At 39.7% G+C, this 25960-nt stretch overlaps 1 long non-coding RNA gene across 1 annotated transcript; it reads right to left on the reverse strand.

Annotated features, from left to right (window-relative positions):
• Window positions 1-1465: 1465 nt before the first annotated feature.
• On the reverse strand, window positions 1466-5330 carry LOC139671008 (uncharacterized). Its single transcript, XR_011697642.1, has 3 exons — window positions 5256-5330; window positions 4358-4425; window positions 1466-1497 (listed from the first exon to the last, which is right to left on the reverse strand). It is a non-coding gene; the product is annotated as an uncharacterized lncRNA (long non-coding RNA).
• Window positions 5331-25960: the final 20630 nt, after the last annotated feature.

Below are 25960 nucleotides of genomic sequence, written 5' to 3' on the forward strand. Positions count from 1 at the left end.
AAGTTTGTCTGTATCCTTTGTGACTACAGGCTCCCATTTTGGTATTGCAGCTCTCTCCTCCCAAATCCCCCTGCAGTTTAGTCTTCTCTCCCCTTTCCATGCTCTCTTACTCTTAAGGGAAGGAGTAATCCTATGTTCTTCCAGGACAGTCTGCTGCTTTTAAGTGAACAAACCATTCAAACAGTTGGGGAAAAACCTAACAAATTAAACAGATAACTTTCATGAATGTGTATCAGGTTTTTAATTTTTTTATTTTTTCTCCAAATCTCACTGTAGCATTGGTGATCTCTGAGGACATGTGTGAGTTCAAGGTAGTGAGATATAGAAAAGAGATGCCTGACCTGCACGTTCTTGTCCAGGCTTAGCAGTGGAGACAAAAGAAGCATAAAGAACTCAGGCTTTTGTCTTGTTAAGAGGCTGAGCTTGCTAGTTTAGTGCAGCACAGAAGTCTTTCCAAAGTCATTCCAGGTAAACCAGTATCACACTCACTGTATAGACAACTGGTTCATCAGCTTTTACTGAGCAGGAGCATTCCTGCCTCCTGTGGGCCAAATTAAAAATAAGAATGGATGAACCTTAGTCCAGGTTGCATTTTCAGATATGTAAAACCAGTGTTGTGCATAGATCATACTTGTAGCCCTTATGAGGAAGACAAGAATTCTTCTTTAGAGTAGTAAACTAGGCTTGAAATAAAAGTAGTGGCTGAATGATGACCAACTCGAATTTTCCACGAAGATTCCTGTATTAGCCAACATTTTAATAGCAAGACAACTTGAGTTTAAAGGGACCAATGTTCCCTTTTTATATTGCTCTGTGTTAACTCTAAGATTTATGGATAGCTTAAAGTGGCCTCGAGAAAAAGTCACACATTAACAATCTGATAGTAAAAATGAAAATTTTTCAGAGCAGAATTTTCAGGCCAGCACAGTTCACTTTAGATGCATTTATATTGGCATTCCTTTATTTGAGCAGAGAAGAAACATGAAACTGGTGAAGTAACGGAGATTAACAGCTTGGAAAGTGTGTGTGTCTGGGGTACATGTGAAAAAGGATGACATATTGCACCTTGACATAGTCACATGTTTTCATGGCCAAATTGTACTACAAGCAAGTCATATGTCAAAGGCTAATTTGGCACTGCCATGCCACATAAGTGCAAATTAAGTTTAGATTAGTTGTGGCCTGAAATGAAGATGACAATCTTGGTGTGTGCCTGTAGAATAGTGATTCTGATTTTACTGCCTCACCACCTTGCCTCCATCACTTCTTCAAACCTAATTTGGAGTTTTTGGGAACAAAGAAGGATGATCCATTCTCTAGTTATTCATTTAGCCTGCTATAAATTTATGTTTATTAAGAACTGGAAGATTATATCTGAATACGACCCCAACTGATGCACACCTTTTCTTTGTTTTTCTTTGTAAGCAGAGGTGAGCTTGCAAGGTGCTGTGAGAAGTTCTGAGATAATGTGCTTGTCTCCTCCAGTGCAGTTGCCTGCTTCTAGAAGAAGAATTGAAAGAATTTAATATTTGAAGAACTGCTTTAACTGCATACTTAAAGCTGAATGTCAGTGTCCTTAAGGTATGAGAATCATGCTGACTATTCCTGATAACAGAGAGCCATAATCCTGGTGTGCAGGGGAGAATAGCTTGGAAAGGTGACGAGGTACAGCTAAAAGTCACCTCCTCAGACTGCAGCTATAATCTGCTGCAAATGTGTGGAAATGCAAACATAAATCATTCCTGTTGTTCTTGTGTCATAGAAACGTGAGTGCTGTACAAAAGGCAATGAACATGCTTGTAACCGAGTGCTTTGTATTATATATACTCTTATCTAATGTATTCATATTATTGTGTATGTATACAGATTTCTATATAATTATCTGTGAGAAACCTGCATCTTTAGAGAAGTACTATTATTTTACTATGATGTGTTGCAGTAAATTCAAAAATAAAATATGATTTATGTCATGGTAATAGTAATTTTGTTGTTGTTCACTTGCAACAATTCTTCATTACACAGTCAGCCCCTCTGTGGATACATACAAACTGAAACAAACCCATCTGCAAATTAACAGCAAATTTGAAGAAGATTATATAAGGCACTTGCATTGTATGAAAGTGTGAAAATTACATTATTTTTTCAATGTTTCCCTAACTTTCTATTTGGCTCATTATAACTATGGAATGTCTTGTCCTAGAAATTTGATTCTTTTTTTTTTTTAATCTACTGGTTTTGGCAAAGACTGATGTTTTGAGTGATTACAGAGGCCTTGTTGGCAGAATTAATTAGTACTAATAGCATTAATAACATAGTTTCTTGCATACCTCAAGGGCATCACAGTGCTAATGAATTGCACATGGTCCTAAAAAGGAATAAAGCACTGGCGCAAATAAAAAATAAAAATTCTTGCTTATCATTGACATACATGCTTGAAAGCCAAAATCATAAACAATGTTTTCTAGAGCATAGCTCATTGGGAAATTTATGCTGACAAGATAGCTTTAGTGCATTCAAGGTGGCCACAGGGTATGTGCTATTTATCTATGACGAAGGGATGAACTATGGGACAGGAACAGTCAAGGATGTGGAAACAGCCTTAATCATGTGTCTTCTTGTGTCATAATATTTGAGTTCATGAGTAAGTGTGCAGCTGAATTGTCATTTATAAATGACTGCATTTTTCTAAGTATTTTCCCTTGAATAATATTTAAATTGATTGAGACTTTTAGTAGTTTTCTTCTCTGTGTTTACCCACATATGGGTGAAACAGAAAACAGATTAGCCGCTAGAATGCAATTCAGTCTCACTGTGCTACCCAGGGCATGCCCACTTGCTTTTCTTTGTTTCTTTTCTAACTTGCTTTACAAGATTGTGAGGATTTATTCACCCACATTTAGAGGTTCCTTCAATACCCTGAACACCAGGGTACTGTAGCAGAGCAGATCAATGCAACTTTTTAAATATATTTCCTTAAGCATTTCTGTGACAGTGCTTTAAGCTATTAAATGCTATGAAACCCTTAAAAAGGAGAAAGTTTATGGTGCTGTGCAACCCAGGTAATAAGTCTGAAGTGTGATATGAGCAATTAGATGATTGCATAACAAGTTGGCTTTGTCTGGTTTAGTGAAGGTTTGTTAAAAGTCTGCCCAAGATGCCAGGACAGTTGTAGAGATTTGGAATGTCTAAGAACAGCTTTAAAAGGAAAAACTGTGAACCAATCTGATGTTTTTGGTAATGACTGGGACATGTACTCAATATGCAGGTGAAGTGTCTTCTCAGTTAGAAAACTTGTAGAGAGGTTAACTGTTGCACAATGCATTGTGTATGGAACCAGTGAAATATTTATAAGGGATAGTCAGAGATGGAAATACTTGAATTCTAGCTGCAGGACCATCAGACCCTACAAAATGCTGTTTGATTGTGGTCATGCATGGGTGATCCAGGGTTGACCCCAGATGCATGGTTGGGTGAGCTGACTGAGATTGCTTCCTGAAGGCAAGAGGACTGGAGCAGTCAGTTTTGATGTGTGGATCAGCTGGACATTGACATGCTCTTACAGGTTAGTGGAAAGCTCTAAAAGAAGCCCTGGAAGATGCAGATGCAGTCAGTGATAGGGATTGGCAGAACTTGTCTAACATGTAAGTTTTTGCAGTACCATCCAGGCTGGAGTAACTGTGAGAGAAACAATGGCCTCCTAATGTGCTTCAATATGTGCTTTGTGTTAAAGGAAGAAGTATTACTGCTTTCCTGCAAGTGTCTGGCCAGGTCAGGTCTTAACTACCACATGTGCTAGAAGGGGTAATATTTAAGTTCCAAAAATGGAGTTCTTAAATTCAATGAGCTACAGAGCTGCACTTGCACAAAATCAGATCTAAACCAGAAATTCTCTGACTTGACATGAAAAAAAATCTTGATTTTTCTGATTCTAGTTGAGGCATTTCAGATAGAAATATGGAAAGAACCACAGGCAAAGTATAATTTGATCTATGCTCAAGAAAGTTTTTCATGTGGGGGCTTTGCATCTTGTTTTAAGCCCTGGGCCAAATATAAAACCTGAAATGCCAAATATACAATAATTTACCTTGAAAACATAAGATTACCTTGATTATGAGATGTAAGGGTGAACTAATGAACTATGGGAAACTATTTTCACGTAAGACCTCAAAAATATGCTGTTGTAGCCTGTGGATCCCTAGGCTACCAGCTGCAGAGTTGGAGGAAATTAATAGCCTTTTTTCTGGAAAGAACTGAAGTCTGTTTATACTATTTATTGGTGCTTTGTGGGGATGTGTGTTTATTATCTGGCAATAATCCTAGCTCTTGCTCAGCTCACTCTACTAATGTTTTTTCTTACCTGCCTATGCAGTGAACTCAGTGATAGAGTCAGACAGTAAATCTGTTGTTTCTATCTCATGCATCATCCTGAGTAGCAAAAGAGAGAGAGTCAAACAAAGCAGACTGATCAGAAGTGTCATCAGGTAGGAAAGGGATATACAAAATATCTCTGCACCCCAAAGCCTACAATTGTCTAACCATCTCTGCACAAGCATCACAAAAAGAGGACTGGACAAAAGCTGAGGCTGAGTGCCACCTTGTTACACCAACTGAGAGCTGAGCCCCCAGGCTTTTTTGTCGTAATATTATCAGCAACACACTTCAGCATCTTCCATCATGATTGATTAATCAGGTTCTAAGAAAAATTATGTTGAGACAGAAGGGGATTTTCTTTGTTTGTTTTTTGGGGGGGTTTGCTTTGTTGGTTTTGGGATTATTTTTTGATATATTATTATTTTAATCTATGTCCTCTGTAGGCTTTCATCAATGAAAACAGCTTTCATATAGTGATGAGAACATAAGCACATCATAGGAATATTTGTGAGTATCTAATGAGCAGCACATTTCTTCTGACAGCACCCTCAGAAGCTCTTAATCAATGCTGGAGGTTGTTCTGTGTATCAGTTGTACCTGGCAGGAGAGACCAGCTCCTGTTCCAAAGCACATTGAATGCTGGCCCCAGCTGTGGTTCCCACAGGCAAATTTCCAGGTGGGTGGCCAGGTGGAGCCACATCCTTCCTGTTCAAATATCATCCCTGCGGAGGGATGTGCCAAGTCACTGGAAAGAGTAGAGACTCCTGTCAGTATCTGTGGCTTTGCTTTTGTTTGTATTTTCCTCTTTCTGTGAGCACTTTTAAATGGAGATGACTTTTGGTGTACTGGATGGGCCTATGGAACAATAGTTTATGCAAACAAACCAGGCTCATGGTGATGTTCTCAATACTAGTTTGTGGACTTGGTGAGGGACGAACCGTCAGTGTTCTCTACTCTCCTTGAAAGACTCTCTGGTTTTTTTGATTTTTATGAAGATATATTTCACAAAGGATAATTATCCTCTTGAGTCACAGATCTGTCACTAGGGTGGGATCTTCCACTGGTTGAGAAGAAATGGGATGAGACTGCTGGGAATAGAATAAAAAGGCAGAGAAAAAATTCAGACATCTGAATGCAGTCAGACCTTTGCCAGCTGGGGAATGATCTCCTTGAAAAGCTTTTATTTCAACAGAATGACAGATCCAGAGAAGACTAGAGTTGTTCACTTTTTTCTTTTGAAACAGTTATAGCAGTTTTTCTCTAGAGTTTTTGCTTGTTTGGGGTTTTTTCCATGATTCCCTTCCTTGACCCCCACCACTGGCCTGTATAATTAACCAGAAAATCAGTAAGTCAGGAGATGGGAAATGTGGTATAGTTTCTGGATATAACACAGATTAGAAATTGAGGTTGACAGTGCAGTGTCAGCAAGTTAAAATGTTACAGCTTTAATGACTGATTTTTATGGATTTTTTAATTTTCAGAATTTATAACGACAAAGGTCAGTAACATTTCATTTTTAAGAAAATAAGGGTTAACTTTTAAATTTTGCCTAAAGTAGGCTGACCCATCACATGCCAGGTCTCTGTGTTTACCTATCTGTTTCCATGAATCTTTCACCAAGAGTTGTGAAGGAACCACTTGTCCTGCTTGAGGATTCTGAAGGTCTGCAAGTTGCCCTTTGGTCTTCAAGGTTCTTGCTAAATTATTTCCATTGGGCTGGAGCCTACTGATTTTGTTTTCATTCATACTCAAGGGTTATATGAAAAATTCAATACTAAATTTGTAGATATTTTTGCTGCATTGCCAAACATGCCATAGACATGTTCAGGTCTGTGAAAGACTTCTGAAGAGAAATTGTAAGGGTCTCTAACCAGTGTATGGAGGGTACATAGGTATAGTTTTGTTCTGAGATCTGGTATGGTGCTCTTCCCCTCTTCTTCCCAGATGGATGATGTTCACTAGTGCTAGTGCACAAATCATGCCACTTACAAGAACAGCTTCTTGGTACCAACTCTTATGCTGTAAGTTAAGTTAAATACTAGCCAGTTATTACTGAGTGATGCACTTCCAGTAACACTAATCCATATGGATATGAAATCCAGAAGAGAAAGTGTTTTCAGATACGGTATTGGTAGCTGCAGCATTTATCAGAATAAGTATCAGAATAAATAAATAAATGAATATTCTTAATCAGATCCTTGATGTGGTCTGACAAATGCGTGGACTGCTCTTGCTTTAATGATGACTCAGTTCTGTGATGGTTTTGTGACTTCTTGGAGTAGTTGATATATCAACTGGTTAAGCATGTGCCCAAAGGAACATGGAGAGACGCAGAATGCAAGACCCAAGTCATTTAGGGCCAGGTTTCTGGAGGTTTCCATCCATTTAAAAGGTAGCCTAAGTATTTAGGAAAAAAAATATAGTCCTTACTTGTTAGTGTACCAATCACATGTAGCAAACACTCATTTTTCCTAAATCATGACAAGTTCTGTGGATAAAATAATGCCAGTGATGTGTTTGGAGCAAAAATGAATTACAACTGGCAATTAAGCCACAGCTGGCAATGACCATCTAATTGAAGGGACCTCATTTGTTACACAAGTCACACAACAGACTGTTACAGAAGCTCATTGCAACAGACTGTAAACTAATTGCTACCCTCATGTAAAAATTAGGGGAATAATGAGGGCTTTGTTTTATTTTGGATGCTTCTACTTTTGTGTACCAAATACGAGAGGGATTGCCATGAGAAGGTCAAAAGATTGAGGGAGAAGCAAAGGAGGAATCTGTTGTCTAAAATACACATATGTTGGTATAAGATGATCTTGCCAAAGACTTGGATAATATGAGCAGGAATCCATAGTGGTATGGTTGGATATTTTTTCCTGTTGTCCTGAGCACTCTCTCTGTTGCATTTAAAATGCATTTACTCTTTAACAGAATGGTTGGAGATCCCTGCATAAAGAAAGGTGGGTGGGTGGGTGAGCGTTGTAGATTCATGTATGGTTATTTTTTATGGTTCTTGGCTTAGAACTGAAATTCCACCTCAGAGAAGAAAAGAGCCACAGCCTGAAACCATGGCAGTGTTCACTCAAATCACAAATAGGGATAGGGTTTCAACTCCCTCTATCTGATGATAAGTTGCTTGATGCAAGGATGCCTTGAGGAAGATAGCAATTGCCTCTGCTGCTGGATTCATCTTGGACAGTCTCATATTTAAACACATTCTTGACAGTTGTTTTACCAAGAGGCAGATCTGTGCTTCATATTTGGATAAAACTTTGTAGCTTTTCTCCAGGATTCCTTTTTCTGGATAAATGACTTGCCTGGGTAAAGAGTTGTTCTGCTCAGTAGATGGGAGGAAGAAGACAACAAACCCCTCATACGTTACCGGTCATTCTCCAGGAAAAAGGGTGATGTTGCTGCCAGCTGGCTTCTTAATTCAGATTGTCTCCAGCCCACTCAGGGCTGGGATCAGCCCAATTCAGCAGTGCTGCTGCTGTTTTACTTGCTCAGTGCTGAGATGCACCTGACAACTTTGCACATTTGCCCCCTGGAAGTTCTGGTAATGCTGACTAAGGCAGTGAAAGTTCCTGTCAAGCCTGGGATAGACGAGTTGAAAAGCCTGTTTCAAGTATCTTTCTGCTTTCTATCAGGAGTTCCTTTGGTACTGAGGAACCAATCTTCTCTTTAGAAGGGAACTGGGCACTGTAGTGATTAAATTACATGGCCATATCTTTTGATCTGAAATCAAAGAGCTTCTCCACCCTTCAGTGTTCTGGATACAAGAATAGATCTAGGGAGTGTTGCTTTGGACATTACATAACCAACAGTGAGCAAAGATGGCACTTACACAGTAATTGCACTTAGATGATTCCAAATAAAAAAAAAATTAATAGTTCTTTGCAACACTAATGAAAAAGTTAATAGTAATATTGTGTAATTTACTTGTGATGAGAGTGTACACTGAGGGTCAGTTAGTGCTGCTGCTCACTAGGGTTTTGGCTCATAAAATGAAATTATATGACTATATTAAGTCTCATCTGGCTTTTAGGATTCATTGAGCCGGAATCTAGTTTCATTTCCCTTAAAATAATTACTGGGAATTGCATAGTTTGATGGTGTTAGTCAGGATTTATGCTGATGTAACTGAGATCACTTTCAAGCTCAAAGGTTTGCAGTTACAGTGGGAAGGGATGTAGAAGTATTTGTGGGATGATTACTGACTACATGGTTTGTTGTTGGCCTCTCGTTTTAGGCTGACAGTGACAGATTGCACTGCCAGACTGAGTGAGTCAAGAGCCTGGGCTTGCAGTGCTGGATTTCTCAAGGAAAAGGCTGGGTGGTAATGGTGGGGTTACTGCACCCTATTTCAATATAAATTCCTGTCAGGAAGGGTTCACAGAGACACCAACTAAAATACAACCTGCATTGAATACATGAGGTTTCCTTGACTGTAACTTTGCCTAATTTTCCATATGGTAGATCATTGTAAGGACACTTCCTTTCCTTTACAATTGATGAGAGCTTTGGCAGGAATTACTTGTGTATACTTCTAAGCAAAGATATGCCAGAATGTCAACATCCCAACAGGATGCTGTCTGAACACAACAGAAAAGCAGTGTCTGGAAGGGATTGGGAGGAAAAAGAGACTGATTGCCATTTAATTATAATAGGATGGTGATTAAAATTCCCTGGGTTTTGAAATAAGTATATAACCTCATCTTAACCAAAACCACGCATCCATTTTTCAATACAGTAGTTAAAAGCAGCTGAGTGAAAATAGCCATTTGTATCTCTGATTTGCCTTGCAAACATGCATACCTGAGTGCTAGTGAATCTTCTATCATCTTCCCTCTTAGGAAAAAAAAATAAAACCAGCAAATACCAACCTCATTATCTGCCCAGTGTTTCAGTGTTCTCTTTTTACTCTGATATAAATCTGTAAAGTAGAAGTAAATGTGGATGTCAATATAAAACAAAAAAGAGAAATCTAGTGTTCTGAAGAAGAATTAAGCTGTAAGACACAACAGGAATATGTATGTCTCACAATACAGTAGACCTACATTTCTACTTCATTGTGTTATTTTATATTAGTTTTATTTGGAAAAAATAGTTAAAAAATAAGGCATTTTATTTCATGCAGTAAAGCAAGTGAATAAAGTTTTCGCAGTGCTACAGCAATTTCTGATTTAGGGCCCATAATGCTGTGAGACATCTGGATACTTTCTTTTCTTTCTAAATAGGTTGACCCTTCTGTGGTTCTCTTGAGTGAAATTCTGGCTTCATTAAAATCCAAAGCAAAATTCTTATTGACTTCTGTGGGCCAGGATTTTGTCTTGGCACACTTTCCATAAGAACCTTTCGTCTTTCAGACCGTGGCTCTGTGGAGCACTTAAACATATGGTTACCCCTCAGAATGTCTATTTCTTAGTAGAAAAATGCTCTTGAAAATATGTTCATCATCAAGATAGGTAATACTAACACCACTCAGAGACATCAGCTGGGAGAAAATACATTTTGAAGGAAATGTGCCCATTTTATTTATTTTATCCTGTGAACATTTTGCCTGCTTGTAAGAATCTAGTGGTGTACTTTTTCTTTAGATTTGCCTAGTAATTTTTCTTTCCTGACTTCCATAGAAGCAGGAGTGCTTTAATGAAATTACTGTGGAGATAATTAATTCCCGTATTTCATGAACTGTATATAAAAAGTAGAAGAAAGAAGGGAGGCTAAAGAATCAGAAATTTAAGAAGCCAGATTAAAGGAATGTGGCTCGTAAAAAGTCTATGCTGTTGCTGTAGTTCTTCCAGGGAACAATTTCATTTGTTGCCTGTTTGCTACTTGCTTTTTTATACTGTTCAGATTTATAAGAGAGAAAAAGGTGAAAATATACATATATTTGTAGCTACTTTCAACATTCTGGAAAAAAAAAAAAGAACATTTAGGTCAAAAGTTGCTGTTCTGCTGAAGAAAAGGAATTGCAGATTGCTGAGGGCATCTCATTAGCATCGGTATCTGCTTCTCTGAATGAATGGCAATAAATGAATGTCACAGCTGAAGAAAAAATGAGAACATACTGAACCCCAAGTGAATCATCCCAAATATCATCTTTCCTGCTGCAGCATTTTACCTCTAGTGAAAGCCCAGTGATTTCTGGAACTTCCTCTCTGACCAGCCACAAATTGTTGCTTTGCAGCCCTTGCAATGGAGTGTTCAGGAGAATTCAGCATGATACAGACCCAAGGGCAGTCACAGGCCTCGCTGTGAGATCACCAGACAATGCTGGTCTGTGAAAGCTGATGTGTTCTATTCATGTGGCTGAGCACTGTCAGTCAGCAGTTGGCAGTGGCATTTACCTGGCTCAGGAATACAGCCAGAGCTGACCACAAGGAGCTGCTGTGAAGAAAGCCACTTAATGCCATCAAAGACCTACCACTGGTCACTAAGCTTTCAATTAAAGAAATATCTATATGTGAGTATAGTCAAAGTACACAGGCAAATTTGAAATTGTGCATCTCTTGCAAGAAATGTGAATATCTTATTTAAATCAGCAGTTCTCATTTGGAAATAACTCTACATATCCCTTCTGCACATACAGGCCTTTGCATTGAGAATTCTGTGGTAGAAGTAATGACTGCCGTAATTTGCATTCATCTCATTAGTTTGTTTATAGAATACCCTGAAGAGAGACTTTTTGAGTGAGTCACTATGAGCAGATGGAAATAAGAGACCTAATAATAAAATGTATGCTTAAGAAATACATAAAATTTTACACAAAGGCAGAGCAAATTGAACGTGGATCTCAGTCACTTTTAAGACAGAACAGTTGTACCAGTGTGAAAAAGGGAAGAATTTGGCCCAGTGGATATTGGTAATTTGATTTTATGTACAAACACAGAGATGTTGGGAGCATATAGTATAGATAATTAGGGCTTCGGGGTACTGGATATACCACATATCTCCTTAAAGCTATGGAGTACACACAAGCTGAAACCAAAAGTTAAAACAATAAAAGCAGTGAGAAAATTTGTGCAATCCACTTTTTTCCCAGATCCCTGTAATAACACGCCATTTAAATGCTAAGAAGACAGTCCCCTGATATTTCTATTAATTGAACCCCATGTCCCAGGAGGAGGTGAAAGGGAGAATGGGTGTTCACTTTTCCTGTCTACAGTGAAGCATTTTCTCATACCTATGACTAAGGGGGGAATTTTGCAGCTGAGACTGTTTTTCCTTTCAGTCTATTATGTTTCTTAATACAGTGATAGGAGAAAATGTTGCTTAACTTTGGTCACTTGTCCAGAGAAGAAAAGAAGGAAGAGAAACTGTGCATGTTGGCCCCAGTGTCTGGTGCAGGTATGAAGGGTAGACATGTGACTCTGCAAAATCTTTTCAAGACTCAACCCTGTTTTAAGTCCTTCTGTATTCACTCTGACTTTTAACATCCTTTCAGAGCATTGATTGTGTAAGAAATTTGTTCTATCTTGGTCTTGTGCTCATCCTTTTCCTGTGGTCCTGAGTTAGTGCCATCTGTGGCAAACTGCTGCTGGTTATTTCTGACCCTTCTTGGCTGCTGCATTTCTCCTAGACCCCTCCTGGGCTCTTCCTGAGTCTTTCCTACTGCCTATACTCCCTGTACCTGAATGCAGACCCCTGGAGCAGGGACAAGCATGGACCCCTTAAACATTCATCTGCTTTTGAGTGACTGTAACTTGTTGAAGTCATCTCTGGTCTTCCCTGATTCCAAAAGTTATGAGCCTCAACTCTCTCAAACCAGTGTATTGCTCAGATTGTCTTGGTTTATCCTAACAGTGGCATAGTTAGACCAATAAACTCTAGATGAGAGTTTGAACATAAACTTGAAGGATGTATATGTATAAGAAGTCAAAAAGAAGAAAACAGGCTTTTGATTTGTGGTGAACCTTAAACATCACCTCATAGGGGCTGTATTTAGATCTAGAGCTTTTGAATCCAAACGGGGGCAGGTTGCCCAGCATGGTGAAGTGTCTGCTCTTTGGTATAAGCAGATTAGGTGTTATACAGCCTGATATAAAGAAAGGGAACATAGTCTATTCTTAGTGATTCTTTAAGAAAGATCTTTAGCCGTTCATGTGCAACTAAACAAGATCTGCTTACCTGTGGCTCACAGCACACAGCTCATGTCTTAATTGGCAAATTGTCTCCTGGATACTTCACAACCCATTCAAGATTATTTATATCCTCTCCCACATGAGATTACAACATTTCCCTGATGGCAATTACAGCAATAGCCTACCTGGAATAGCAGTATGAAAGTCTCTGATCTTTCATTTCACATGCAGCAGCCAGAGGCAAAGAGCAGAGCCAACTGGCTGGTCCAGGGGATCTGACTCCACCTGGTCCACAGCACCTGCTTTGAGAGGTTCTGTTTTACACAGTGGTCTTCTGAACCGTGTACACAAGCATGAGGGAGGCAAACCTGTTTGGTCTCGATCTTTGAGCACAGGGAAATAGGAAGACTTTAAAGAAATTGTGCTTCTGATGAATTTAAATAAGATAAATATTGCATAAACCTGCTAGCTAGCTTAGTTATTTATGAGCTCAAAGGAGTTTAATTCCTGAAACAGGAAGAACTCAAAACTCAAAGCTTTCTGTACCTGAGCTCTCTGACTTAAGGATACTGAATAATCGACCTATCGATATTTTCCTTTGGCTGTAGAACATACAAAATTCCAGAGGTCTTATCAGAGAGGACTTGAAGATGTGGCATATGTGACTGGGCATTAAGCACACCTCTGAATACTGCTGATTTCAGGCAACATTGACAAGTATATATGAAATGTGGTTTAATGTCAGCTACAAATTTTGTCTGAATAAATAACAATGATAATCAGTTTCTGACAGCACTTTCTGTATCAGCCAAACTATAAATATACCCTTTGGACAAATAAAGCTTTGTTTTGAACTCTCCACTTCCCCAGATATTTCAGAACTGGGAATTTTACATTGTCTGCTTCAACTATGGTTAGTCTTGAAGAAAAAAATGTGTTCTAAGGGCCTGTAACTCAGAATCAGAAATTATGAAGTAGGAAAAGTAAAATTATTTGAAAATCTACCAAGGCACATTTCAGGCATAAAACTGAATCTCAAACTCAAGAATTTTGTTTAACCATAAGATCAGTTCTTCCATATGTTTTAAATAATTCTGAAAAGTGTTTTTTAGAAAATAACTTCAGGCTATCTGACTACTCTTTAAAATTCTTTATATAAAATTTGTTTAAAAAATATTTCTTTTTACTGAGAGAACCATATGGAAAGCGTTACACATGGGGTTTTTTCTGTATCATAGGTGGATTTGATTAGCATGACTTGGGTTTCAGAAAAAAACCAACAAACAACAAACCAAAAAAAAAAAAAAGGACAGGCAAAACCTCAGCTCCTTTACCGTAGTTGCTTCCAAATGAATGGATCTGATTTCCTTTCTAATATTTGCAGGGCAAGAAACAACTGTTCAGTTTCTCTTCCCTTCTGTTAAAGTTTATTAGATTTTCTCATTCCAAACCTAGTGTTTCTCATTCCTTGAGTTACAAATCCTTATTGAACTTTCTAGTAGGGCTAATAGCTTTTTATTCTGCATTCCATGGCATGCTTTTATCAGCTCTCAGCTTGGAGCTGTGGCTTCTGTTCTGCAAGGTCTTGCCCTTCCTTTAGCCTTCAGGGAGGCACAGGGAGCAGGAGCATGACCATCTAAACTCCCAGTTTATGTCTCATAGTACTGTAACACATGACTTCATTATTCTTCCATAAGTGCTGTCATCAGAGCCTGACCTCAGGTTGACTTTCAAGTTTACAGTATTTATATCTAAAGAACCTGAATCAAAGTAAGATCAAAACATAAAAGCAGACAAGCTGCCGTAACTTAGAACGACTTCTAAATACACTGACTCACCAGGCACCCCATTAAGAATGACTGAGTGGATTTTTCTTGTTCTTGGTTCTGCTTTAGAAAACCTTTTCAGAGGTTGTTTTCCTTAAATTTTGTCTTCACAGTCAAGTTCAGTACTGTACTGACTTGAAAAAAGACTCAACCTTCAAAGTTGGCCAGAAGAGAGATAAAATTATCCCATTTTTCCCCCTTTAAAATATATAGATACAAAGCTTTGGAATATAACAAAGCAAAACTTTTAGCCAGCAAACAATACCAATTGTAAAGTAGACTAAATCTAAGCCTTGTAATAAAGTTGTTCTTCCAAACAAATTTTAAAAAGTTTAAAAATAAACAAACAAACACAAAATACAAATCACTTTACCATGTTCCTAAATTGTTCTGTGCACTGTTGCCCCTGTTCTGCTAGCCTGAGAAGGGCTTTTGTTGTGCTGTGGCAATTTGATGGGCGGGTATCTGTGTGAGACTGTGATTCTCTCCTGCATCTGTCGTTGCTCCACCACAATGGCTACATGGGGTCTGGTGCAGAATCCAAATGAGATGCCCAGCATTGACTTGTTTACATGCACTAGTTAAGAGCTGATTAAGTGGCTCACTTTTTTGGGTTACTTGTTTTCAGTGCATTGCTTTAGTGAAGCAAAGATGCAGGAGGTGAGGCTAAGCTGACTGACAGAGAATATGGAGATCCTATCACAGCATCTGGGATATGAAAAAGGAAGGTGGCTAATCTTCTGACCTACTGACTAAAGTGTGCCTGTTTTGTTCCCAGCAAGGCCTGTGTCCCTTGGGATTGTTTACAGGCTGAGACCTATGGCCTAGGCTGAGCTCATCTTAAGAGGCATTTGCAAAATTGAAGACTATTCTAACGAAATGATCTATTGGAAACCATGAGGTTGCTAGTTTGTATCTTATGAGGTCAGCACAGGCTCAGAAACCTGTTAATGGCAGCTTAGTTTAGAAACGTTAGGTATTTTTTGTTGCCACATTCCTGAGTTGTTCTTTAAGGAACATTTTACAACAGCAGGTATCAGAACCTCACTGCAGTCAGAGGTTCAATTAGGAATGCAGGAATCTGAGCTCAGTGCAACTCTCAACCTTATCCATTTCTATTAGCTGAGCAGTTTTTAACTCTCATGATTACATTATGTATCTAGACAGATTTCCTGGCTCTTGATGAGATTTCATTCTTCAATCTAGATGACACAGGAGATGTCTGAGATGTAACTATTGAACTCATAAGAAAACAGTTTTTGAAATTGAAAGTGTTTAAGTCAAACTGAGTTAGTTATATGAAAAATGCAAGGCAGTATGCTGCCAAAACCATATTGGTGACTGAGGATTTCAGCCACTGTTTAAAAATTATAGTCCTGGTGCTTACAGTGTAAGTGCATATTACAGATATACCCTGCATAGAGTAACATATACTTAGAAACAGGATGTAAGTACTTCAGTAATGTCGAATGAAAGTGTGCCATTTGAAACTGCTTCACTTGACATCCCTGCTGATGTATGCTTTTGTAATAAAAAGCACATACAAAGTAATTCAGCATACAGCTTGCCCTGTAGTCCAAGCTTGGCAGCTGACAACAGATTAGATTTTTCAGAAAACTATAGGAAAAGTTGGGTTTTAGGTGCAGGAATGTCAGGAAATATCTAACTCATGAGTGTAACTTAGAGCTCTTCAGTCAGCAGCAAAGAAGGAGAAAAATTCAGAAGGAAATTCAAAATGAATGAGCAGCCAGAATGGAGAGGGAGGCTAAGAAGGGAAGCAATTTAAATGGATCAGGAGGATTATGCCAGAGTAAGGAAGGTACCTTTTAGACAGCAATTTTTTTCCCCCCTCCATTATCCTTCTGCATTACAGTATCTCTCGTCAACTAGTGAGGGAAGGAGAAGGAGGTGGTAATGAAAATAGCTATTTCAGATTCTTTTTTTCTCTTTTGATGTTTGATTCCTGCACCATTGTCTGGCTCATGGAAATTGGTACTGACAGGCTGAGCAACAGTGAGGGAACGGGAGTTAATCTCTTGAATGACCTCTTAACTCAGGAATTGCCAATATAGAAATTAATTAAAGGTCTTTCAAGTAATTGAGATCCATTACTATTACTTAATAGACCACAGTGCACAGGAATCCTTCATTCTTTCTTGAACTAATAAGGTATGTGTTCCTATAAATCATTTATATGGCACCATAAATACATGCTCCGTGTGCCAAGTGGTGCGGGCTAAGGTGCCAGAGGTGTGCTTCCAGGGAGTCGGCAGGGACCCAGCAGAGGCAATGGGAGCTGTCTGTCTGCCTGCAGCTGGCACAGGCAGCATGGCACTCAGGCTCTGGGCAGTTTTTCACCAGGATTTCTTTAAAGGACAGCCTGTGCAGCCATCAATATGCATCAGGTATGGGATGCGACCCTGGCTTTGACTATGTCAGTGACAATCCATGGTTGCCCCCATGAAACTGCCCGTCAGTTTCCTGTACTGGCAAATAAGCACTGCAAACTGCCTCCTGTACCTGTGCTTCCTGCCTTGGAGATTTAAGGAATGGCATAAAGGACAGCATTTAGCAGTTCAACAGCACTTTTTACCTTCCAAGCTTTGCATGAACATTAAGTAGTAAACACGTTACCGTAAACATGTTACCATAAACATGACAAATGGAGATGGAATAGCACAGTTGAGGTGAAATTGAAAAGTGACTCAGCTTGAAACTTCCATGAGCAGAGACATGACCTGAGTTCAAGCTGCACTGACTTACAAGGAAAAATGGAATCCATAAGAAGTAACAGACTGCTGCTCTGCAGTTGGATGGTTTCTAATTCAGCATCAAACTTTGCTCTCGAATGTACCGTTGGTAGCTGGGGAGGATGAGACAGGAACTTAGGTCTTGCTTCTTGCTCATTCAGTGCTACTAGGTCACTCATGCTCCTTGTTATGTCAGTGCAGGACTTCCACCACAATGAAATGTGCCCTAGCATTTGTGACTCTCTGCCAGTTTTATGCAGGAGTAAGCTATGGGGGACAACAGCTGTGTTGGCAGTCAGTTTACTGTAGCACGGTGCCCACAGGCCCCAGCTGTGGCCTGGATGCAGTGTCACTGTGACACTGTAGAACTTCAAAGAAGCTGCGAAACTGGCTGGGGAAGCTCTGTGAATAATCAAATGATCAGATCAGGCTGTGGCTGAACTTTTGTTAGGTTGGCCTTTATGTGTTTGCTTTGTACTGCATTTCTGTTTCAGGGAAATGATTCACAGCAGATCTGGAGAAGTTGATGAATGTGGTAAATGCACCATTTCCATGCATTTCAAGTGAACTTGGTGAATACCTGGAAGAGTATTCCACTATAAACCTTTAGGGGTTTAAAGACAGACCAGAGGAAATGTTCTGAACTAGTAGGAGTTGAAATTTGGGAAAACACTCAGGAAGAGGAGGGTATATGCCTGCCTTGTTCTTTTCCTTCCCTTGGTGGTCACTCAGGGCTGTAACTGTCAGAACCTCAATGCTGATTTACATGGGCTCTTAGTCTGAAGTCTTATGGCTATTTTTATGTTTCGGTGTCAAGGGATCTCCCTAGCAGTGAAATTACTTGTGAGAGGGCCTGGCCAGTCATCAGATGGCAGCAACCAAGCTATCTGGGGCTTTTCAGCCATTCTCAGTTGCCAGAGGTGAGGAATGACAACTCCCTGTGTCTCCAAACCTCACAATATTTTTCCCCAAGAACTCCTTTCCAAAAGTGTCTTAGAGATGTTGTTTGCAAACACTTAGCAGTGCCTTTGCCTGTTGCTGGCATCTGTACATCTGGCACCATTGCACACGTGCCTCTTGAACAATCCAAGTGCATGACAGAAGAGTGGGATTCAGAAAGATACTGGTCTGTTTTTTTTCCAGGAGGGTCACTGATGCACCTGAGTGATCAGAACTGGGGTCAGTGTTAATGTTTGTTCCAGCTTTCAAAAATTTGACTAATATGCTGATTGTCTGCCCAAAATTTTAGAGGGATGGGGGTCCAGTAGCTGGTTTCCTGGCAATCATTTAGTGGCTGTTAACAGACGGTGTACAGACAGATTTAAGGGTTTGTTTGGATTTTTTTTCCTATGGATAACACTCATATGTTTCTCCAGATCACTCATTAAATGCATTAAAAACATATATCCAAGAGTGAAGCTGTGCAGAATCCCCTCTGGCATGGCTCTGGCTCCTATCTGTTGCCAGCTGGCTCTCAAAATCTTTACTTAGTTGGGCTTTAACCAAAGTATTGTGTTAATTTTTCTGTATTGTTCTTCAGTGTGCTTATTTTGGCTAAGGAACTTATTGATGAAAGACCATTAAGACTGGATTTTTCAGATCTGAAGAAGTTGTCACTGAGATCCTGGAGGTCAGGAAGTTTACCTGGTGAAGGTAGACGTTTTTGGTTCAAAACCATATTTTGCCACAGGCAGAGTAGATTTATATTTGTCTCCCATGTCTTAATGAAAAGTTCTTAATAATCAGGAAATAAATACTTCAGTACTTCCTATTGATGGAGCTGGTCTGTACTATTTTGTTTTGCATGAAATTTCTGAATAGTTATGGAGACAGAAAGAAATTGAGCAGGGAGTGTTTTATAACCTAGAATTGAGATGTTACCCTTACAAAGAAAGGATGTGGGTTGAAGCCTTTCCCAGCAGAGGGGTGATATCTCAAAACCGGTTGTCATTTTAAAAAAGAGATAAGGACAACTAATACACTTATATCATCGGAAAAATCTTTTTCAGGACTGAAAGTATTTGGCAGTGTCAACCTGAATGCACAACTTTGAAACAGCTTTTCTTTTTCCAGCAAATTTTCTAGGTTTGTTTCTTTTTTTATGTAGTTCTAATGGGGAAATGGATATAAGTGCTGAGTGAGTGGGATATTCTTGTTACTATCTATTAGCATTTGATTTGTACATTTCTAAATAAGTACTGTACTCTTACAAACGATTCAGACTAATTAGCAGACAGGGAGTTTGAAAAGCAGATGTTATTTACGAAAGGCGATAGACAGGAACTTATGCAGAATAGTTTGGAACTAAAGAATAGAAGCAGAGAGACCAGCAAACAATCTGGTGGGTTTTTTCTTCTTCTACTAAATTTAGAAGGCAAAGCTGCATTTTTTCCAGTGCTGTCAAAAGTGAAGTGCCTTATAAAATGGAAGAGATTTAAAGTAACTCACAAATAAATAGCTGCTGTAGCTAGAGGGAAGGAACTGCTTAGAAAAAGAAAGAAAAAGAAATTCTGCAGTCTGAAAGAGACTTAGCTGAGTCTAAATATGAACCTTAAGGTCACGGAGACTTTTTTCCCAAAATCTTACATCCAACCCTGTAGAAGCCAAAAAAGGGAAATTCACTTCAAGTGCACAATGTACTGAAAGTGTTCCTTTGGCATTTTAATTGAGTCTTGATCACCATCAGTAGTAAATCAAATTCAATAAATCAGGTTTCTGCCATGAACAGAAGCACTGAGTGATATCCCTCAATCTTTCTGATTTAAAACTAAAACATTGTTGAAAGATCTTTGCAGGAAAGCATGTAGATGGGATTCTGGAGTTATCATTTCTTTGTCTGTCACAAGCATTGAAACAATTATTCTTTGTTTTTTTAATTTTGGAATTTTAAGCTGCGTCTTTTATTTCTCACATCTTCTCAAGCTCCCAGAATTAGAAAGGTACAATGCTAGCAATGTAGTCATTATCATGGATGCATCTGCCATAACAAAGCTGAGGACAGAACCAAAAAGTTATGAGGTTTTCTGAGCAAGGAAGTGTGCAGATGTCTGATGAGAAAGGGCTTGACTAGCTTAGGTTTCAGTAGGTAGAAAAAAACCCCACAGCTCTTGCAGTGGACCAAAACAAAGTATCCCAAAACTATGATTTTCCTTATGCTATGAAAACCCATGTTTCAAGTTTAACAGAGGCATGAAAATCCCCTTGAACCACTGACATTACATTTTCTTCAGTCTTCCTTTCCACGGAATTCCAAGTTTAAAGTTAGCAAGGTAGAAGCCAGCCTGCATTTTCCCCTGTTGATCGAAGTGGGAGCATGAGTGGACCTTCACTTTGCAATTCAGACAAGTCTTGACTAATTGAAGCTACAGACATGTATATTTATAGTAAAGGTCAGAAGCTGAATTGTTAATACTCACCCATAATTAAAGAAGCTGAGTTAAATTTGGTAAGGGAGTATAATCTTCTACCTTGCAGCAGCAGTAAGCTTTGTTGAAAAGCCTGATGCATTTTACACCATTACTGAAAATTGTAGCTTGAAGTTTTGATTCATGTCCCAAGCTTAGTTTGCAATTAGCAGTTCTTAGATAATGTACTGCAAATCTTTCTAATAAACCCACAGAGCTTGTTTTTTGTCGAAAGCATTGAGTTGATAGAAGGCTGTTTTCCTCTATGCTGCTGCTTTTACAAGCTGCTTATGCTGTAAACATGTTGCTAGTGTGACAAAATTGTTTACTTGCTCATTAAGGAACTGCAGGCTAATGGTTGAGACAACCAGCGGTGTTACAGCTGAGTCAATAACAACAGGGTCCTGGATGTGAAAACAGTAGGTTTGCAGTACACTGGGCTACAGACACAGGCCACCATGGAGATCATCAGACATGGCTGGCTCATGAAAGACTTCTTTCATGGATTTCTGCAGTAAGTGGGTAGTTAGTTTTAAAAATAGATAAGTATGACTGAGCACTGCTAGTGCAGGTTTGTAGGTCTGTACAAAGGTACTGGAAGGAGAAATGTCTTGTAATTTTTTAATTTCTTTAAAGGGAAGAAGGGAAGTTGAAGTACAAGCAAGCTTATTGAGAACATTCTCGAGTGGGATACTCAAGACATTTTTTAGGACCTCAGCTCTTTGCTTTTGTAAGGAAAACTTGTTCAAGCATTGGTAGCTACGTGGTGGGGACTACAACTCCTGCTGTCTTCTTAAGAGAACCTGGGCATCTGTCCCACCATCTCTGCCTGTCTGTGGCTGGATAGTTTGCTCCCCAGATTGCAGAAGCAGCATTGTGAAATATTAGCTATCAAGGTTGTACCCTTGAAATCTCACCTCATGTCTTCAGCTGTATCACTGTATATCCTGCAAATCTTCTGTGAAATCCAGGTCATAGTCATTATCCCAATAACACTGAAGGGAGAAATGCTCCAGTGAGCAAATTATCAGAAAGATAAAGAATCTGATTTGGCAAGTCTCCCTTGAAATTTGTAGATTCCTGAAATGGGCTCTAGCAAGGGTATTTGAGGTAAATACTTTCCAAAGGAAAAAAAAATTACCTCTAATTTATCATTCTGTAATAATTCCAGTCGACTTCTGTGACAGCATAATACTGAAAGTGATTAACATTTCACACTCTACCAAACAAAAACATTAATTCCTCTAGTAGTGCTCTCTACTACACAATAGTACTATTAGACTGGTTTCCTCAGCTTCAGCCAGCCTCCCAGCCATTCACTCCACTATCTTCTCACTGTTCTGGCCAGAACCCCCAACAAACTTCCTCTCCTGAAACACGAAAATAACAGCTCAGCAGGGCAGTGCTTATAAAGCACATATCATGACAAACATTTCACTTTGCATTCAAAACAAACCCCATTCTTCCATTGTTATCAAAACATTTCTGGGAAGTTTGGCAGTCCTACCTGCGAACATACCCATGTTACTTTCTCTTTTGGTGAACTCCTCAAATACTTCCCATATTTGACCCCCAGCCAATCAGTAAACTCATGAGAAAATCCTTTCTCTTGTCATCTCCAAACAGATTTCACAGGTCCATGTGAAGAAAACTGCTTAAACTTTCAAACCTTTCCCTAAGTTCACTCCTCCCTGCAAAGCTCTGTGTATCACATATAGGAAACCTGAGAAAGTAGAGAGTATTCCTCTAATATTATTGCTAAGAGTGCTATTAATAGTTAGGAAAATGGTTCTGGTCCATTTGTAGAATTTTAGGTAGCCTGAAAACTGCACACAATGTATGATAGTGTAACCACACAAAGGTGTCAGAAAAGGGCCATTTTGGATCAGTCCATCGAGGCCAATGGTGGGAGATTCAGTAAGGGGAAGTGCCAGATTCTGCACCTTGGTCACAACAGCCCCAGGCAGCATTACAGGCTGGGAGCAGAGTGGCTGGAGAACTGCCCAGTGAAAAAGGACATGGGGGTGTTGGTTGACAGCAGCTGAACGTGAGCCAGCAGTGTGCCCAGGTGGCCAAGAAGGCCAATGATATATTAACCTGTATCAAAAATAGAGTGGACAGCAGGACCAGGACAGTGACTGTCCCTCTGTGCTCAGCACTCGTGAGGCCACACCTCGAGTACTGTGTCTGGTTCTGGGCCCCTGAAATTAGTTACAACCTGGATCTTAAAAATACAGGGTTGGGTGCATTTATAGATTGATGGAACTGAGAGGGAGGAACAGTGGGATGTTGGCATTCAGGATTTTTTTCACTCCCCCGTGAGCTTATGTTTTAACGTTATTGACAATAAGGCAAAACAAAGGCAAGAAAGAAATCAAGCCCTTCAGAGCAGGCATGTCTCAGCTTCAATGAAAGAATGAAATAATAGTGTATGTGTTCCCATGAGAAAGTCCCACCACTGGAAATGGATGTAGGGAGACCACAAAAGCTAGGAGGAACTTCTCGAGAGCTGAGGAACAAGTATTCTCTGCCAGCAAACGTCCTGTGCTGGTGAGGAACATGGAATGTTATGTCCATCACAACAAAAAAATACTTGTCTTATCCGTTTTAGGGAAGCAGCATAAAATTCACAGATAGAAACAATATTAATAAGACTTTATTATGCAGAGGGGGTGAAAGTTTTGCATAGCAAATGAATAGTACAAATCAGGTAAGGTAAAAAATAAAGCCACATCTCCAAGAAGTCTCAGGTTCTTATGTGGTCTTTAAGCTTTTTCATGTGAAAAGGAGAAATTAAGCTTTTTTAAAGATTTGCAAGTTTCAGTTTTCATGAAGCCAAATTGAGATAAATCTGAAAATTTTTATAACTTTAAAAGAGCACTTACTAAAATGTTCCTGTCATTCTCAGTAATATGAAGTGAGTCAACTTGTTCCACACAGTGACCTTAACTTTTCTCATATTCCAGCAGATTTTTTACAATCCCAGGAGTGTAGGTACAGTCCCATATATCATTGTCATTCTACCCCACCACTTTGGTTTCTGGTAAAGTACTACTTTCTGAATACTGAATGTGTTAACTCTTTCTGTGTGTAAGAGCTGGAGGCACATACTGTCTAGTTTCTTGTAGAGAACCAATGAATTAGGGTCTTATTTGTATTTGCAGAGACAACAAAATCAAAGAAGACAGCAATGTGGTGACTACAACAGAGATGGTAATTAAGATAAAATGATGATGTTACTAGCATATTTTAAGAAGCCTGGAGAAGTTAGTATAGCTTCCAGGAAACTGAGATGAAAGAGATGTTCTTTAAAAGTAAACATGAAAATGTTGTATTTTTACCAAATATGACAAAGAACTGATACATCTCTCTGTGTTTGGGTGGATAAGTGGGGTGGAGGAGTTAAGAGGAGCTGAAAATAGAGTTTGCAGGGCAACTGGGGAATGAATTAATGAACCTATGGATAGCAACTCACTACAAGAAGAAATACAAGTCTGAATTGTTCTTGGAGCCACTGACTATACCTTTCTGTCTATCCCTTAAGAAGACACCCTGGATTTAAAGACTATGTATTAGCACAAGTAAGAGAAAAACTAGCTTATTTTATGACACTGATACTCCTTTCCTTCAGCTTGTGCAGAAGGCAGACAGCCCATCTCATTCCCTTCAGTGGTATCCCACCAACCTCCCTGGGAGTTCCGCACTGCATTTACCTGTCCTACTAGTCTTATTGGGCCCCTCATTTCTAAGATGCAACACCACCATCCACGAGAAGTCAGGTAAGAACTGAAGTAATTTGACATTGCTGAAGTACCAAGCATAAGTTGTCAGTTTTAGCCTTTTTTCTTCCAGGTATTTTTGATGGATGTTCATTTAACTTTTGGTTTTGTAATATGGTCTTCATAGAGATTATTTTAAGCTTTTACTGAAATAATAGAACTGAAGGGAGCAAAGCTGCTGAGAAACAGACATTTTGTGGGCTAAGAAGCAATCTCCTTATTACTTGAAAAAGTCTGCTATGAATGGGTATGGGAGAGCTTACAGACAAAATGATTGTGCCCATTTTTTAGGTAATAATTTCTGGTGAGGAGGCCTTGGAGTCAGTGATTTGCTTTCCTCTTGTCTACATGGTTGTTTCACAGGTAGTCTATGTGAAGTTCACAGAAATGGGTTCCCAGCAGCATGTTAAACTTCTAGGTGTGCTCAGCTTCATGATACTGGACATGCTGTGGAGAGTAGAGCCAGAGGAGTCTTGTTGCAGGCTCACTAGATGGGAAAAGCAATGTTTGTTTTGAGACCAAAAAGACACAAGACACAATCAGTGGGTTAATTCCCTTCCCTATGCCCCTTCCCACATCCTTACCCCAGTTTGATACCAGTTTGACCCAGAGGTGCTTTCTGTGAAAGTGACTGTGAAAACCTGCCCCCCAGAAAAGTTTTATGTGGAAAGACGAATATATTATGAGACTGCAAAAGAAAAACAGTCCCTCATCAAGAGTATGGCACCCTGTTGTCATTTGACCCTGGCTGGATGCCAGGTCCCCACCAAAACCACTCTATCACTCCCCTGTGTAAATGGGCAGGAGAGAGAAATTATAGCAAGAGGTTCATGAGTTGACATAAGGACAAGGAGAGATCACTTACAAATTGCCATCATGGGCAAAACAGACTTAGCTTGGAGATATTAATTGAATTGAATTACTAAAAAATAAGAGCAGGATAATGAGATAAAAAATTAATCACAGAAACACCTTCCCCTCACTCCTTCCTCCTTTCTGGATTCAACCTCCTCTCCCATCAAGCAGCAAAGGTAGTTGGGGAATGGAGGCTACAGTCAGTTCATCACCGGTTGTTTTTGCTGCTGCTTCCTCCTCAGGAAGAGGAGTCCTTCCACTGCTCCTGCATGGGGTCTCTCCCATGGGAGACTTCTCTGTGAACTTCTCCAATGTGAGTCCTTCCCATGGGCTGTAGTTCTTCACAAACTGCTCCAATGTGAATCACTCTTCTACAAGGCGCAATCCTTTGGGCACAGCCTGCTCCAGTGTGGGCTCCTCTCTCCACAGGTTCACAGGTCCCTGCTAGGAGTCTGCTCCAGCACAGGATTCCCATGGGGTCACAGCCCCTTTCAGGCATTCACCTGCTCCAGTGTGGGCTCCTCTCTCCACAGGTTCACAGGTCCCCGCTAGGAGTCTGCTCCAGCACAGGATTCCCATGGGGTCACAGCCCCTTTCAGGCATTCACCTGCTCCAGTGTGGGGTCCTCCATAGGCTACAGATGGGTCTCTGCACCTCTGTGGAGCTACATAGGGTGCAGGTGGACAGCCCGTGTTACCATCATCTGCCCACAGGCTGCAGTGGAACCTCCACTCCAGCACCTGAAGCACCTCCTGCCCCTCCTTCTGCACTGACCTTGGTGTTGTATAGTTGTTCCTCACATGTTCTCACTCCTCACTTCTCTGGCTGCAATTACATCTTCACAATAACTCAATAGCTATTTTTCCCCCCTCTTAAATCTAT

The sequence above is a fragment of the Pithys albifrons genome, chromosome 4 (assembly GCF_047495875.1).
Source record: "Pithys albifrons albifrons isolate INPA30051 chromosome 4, PitAlb_v1, whole genome shotgun sequence".
In the NCBI taxonomy this organism is placed as follows: Eukaryota; Metazoa; Chordata; class Aves; order Passeriformes; family Thamnophilidae; genus Pithys; species Pithys albifrons.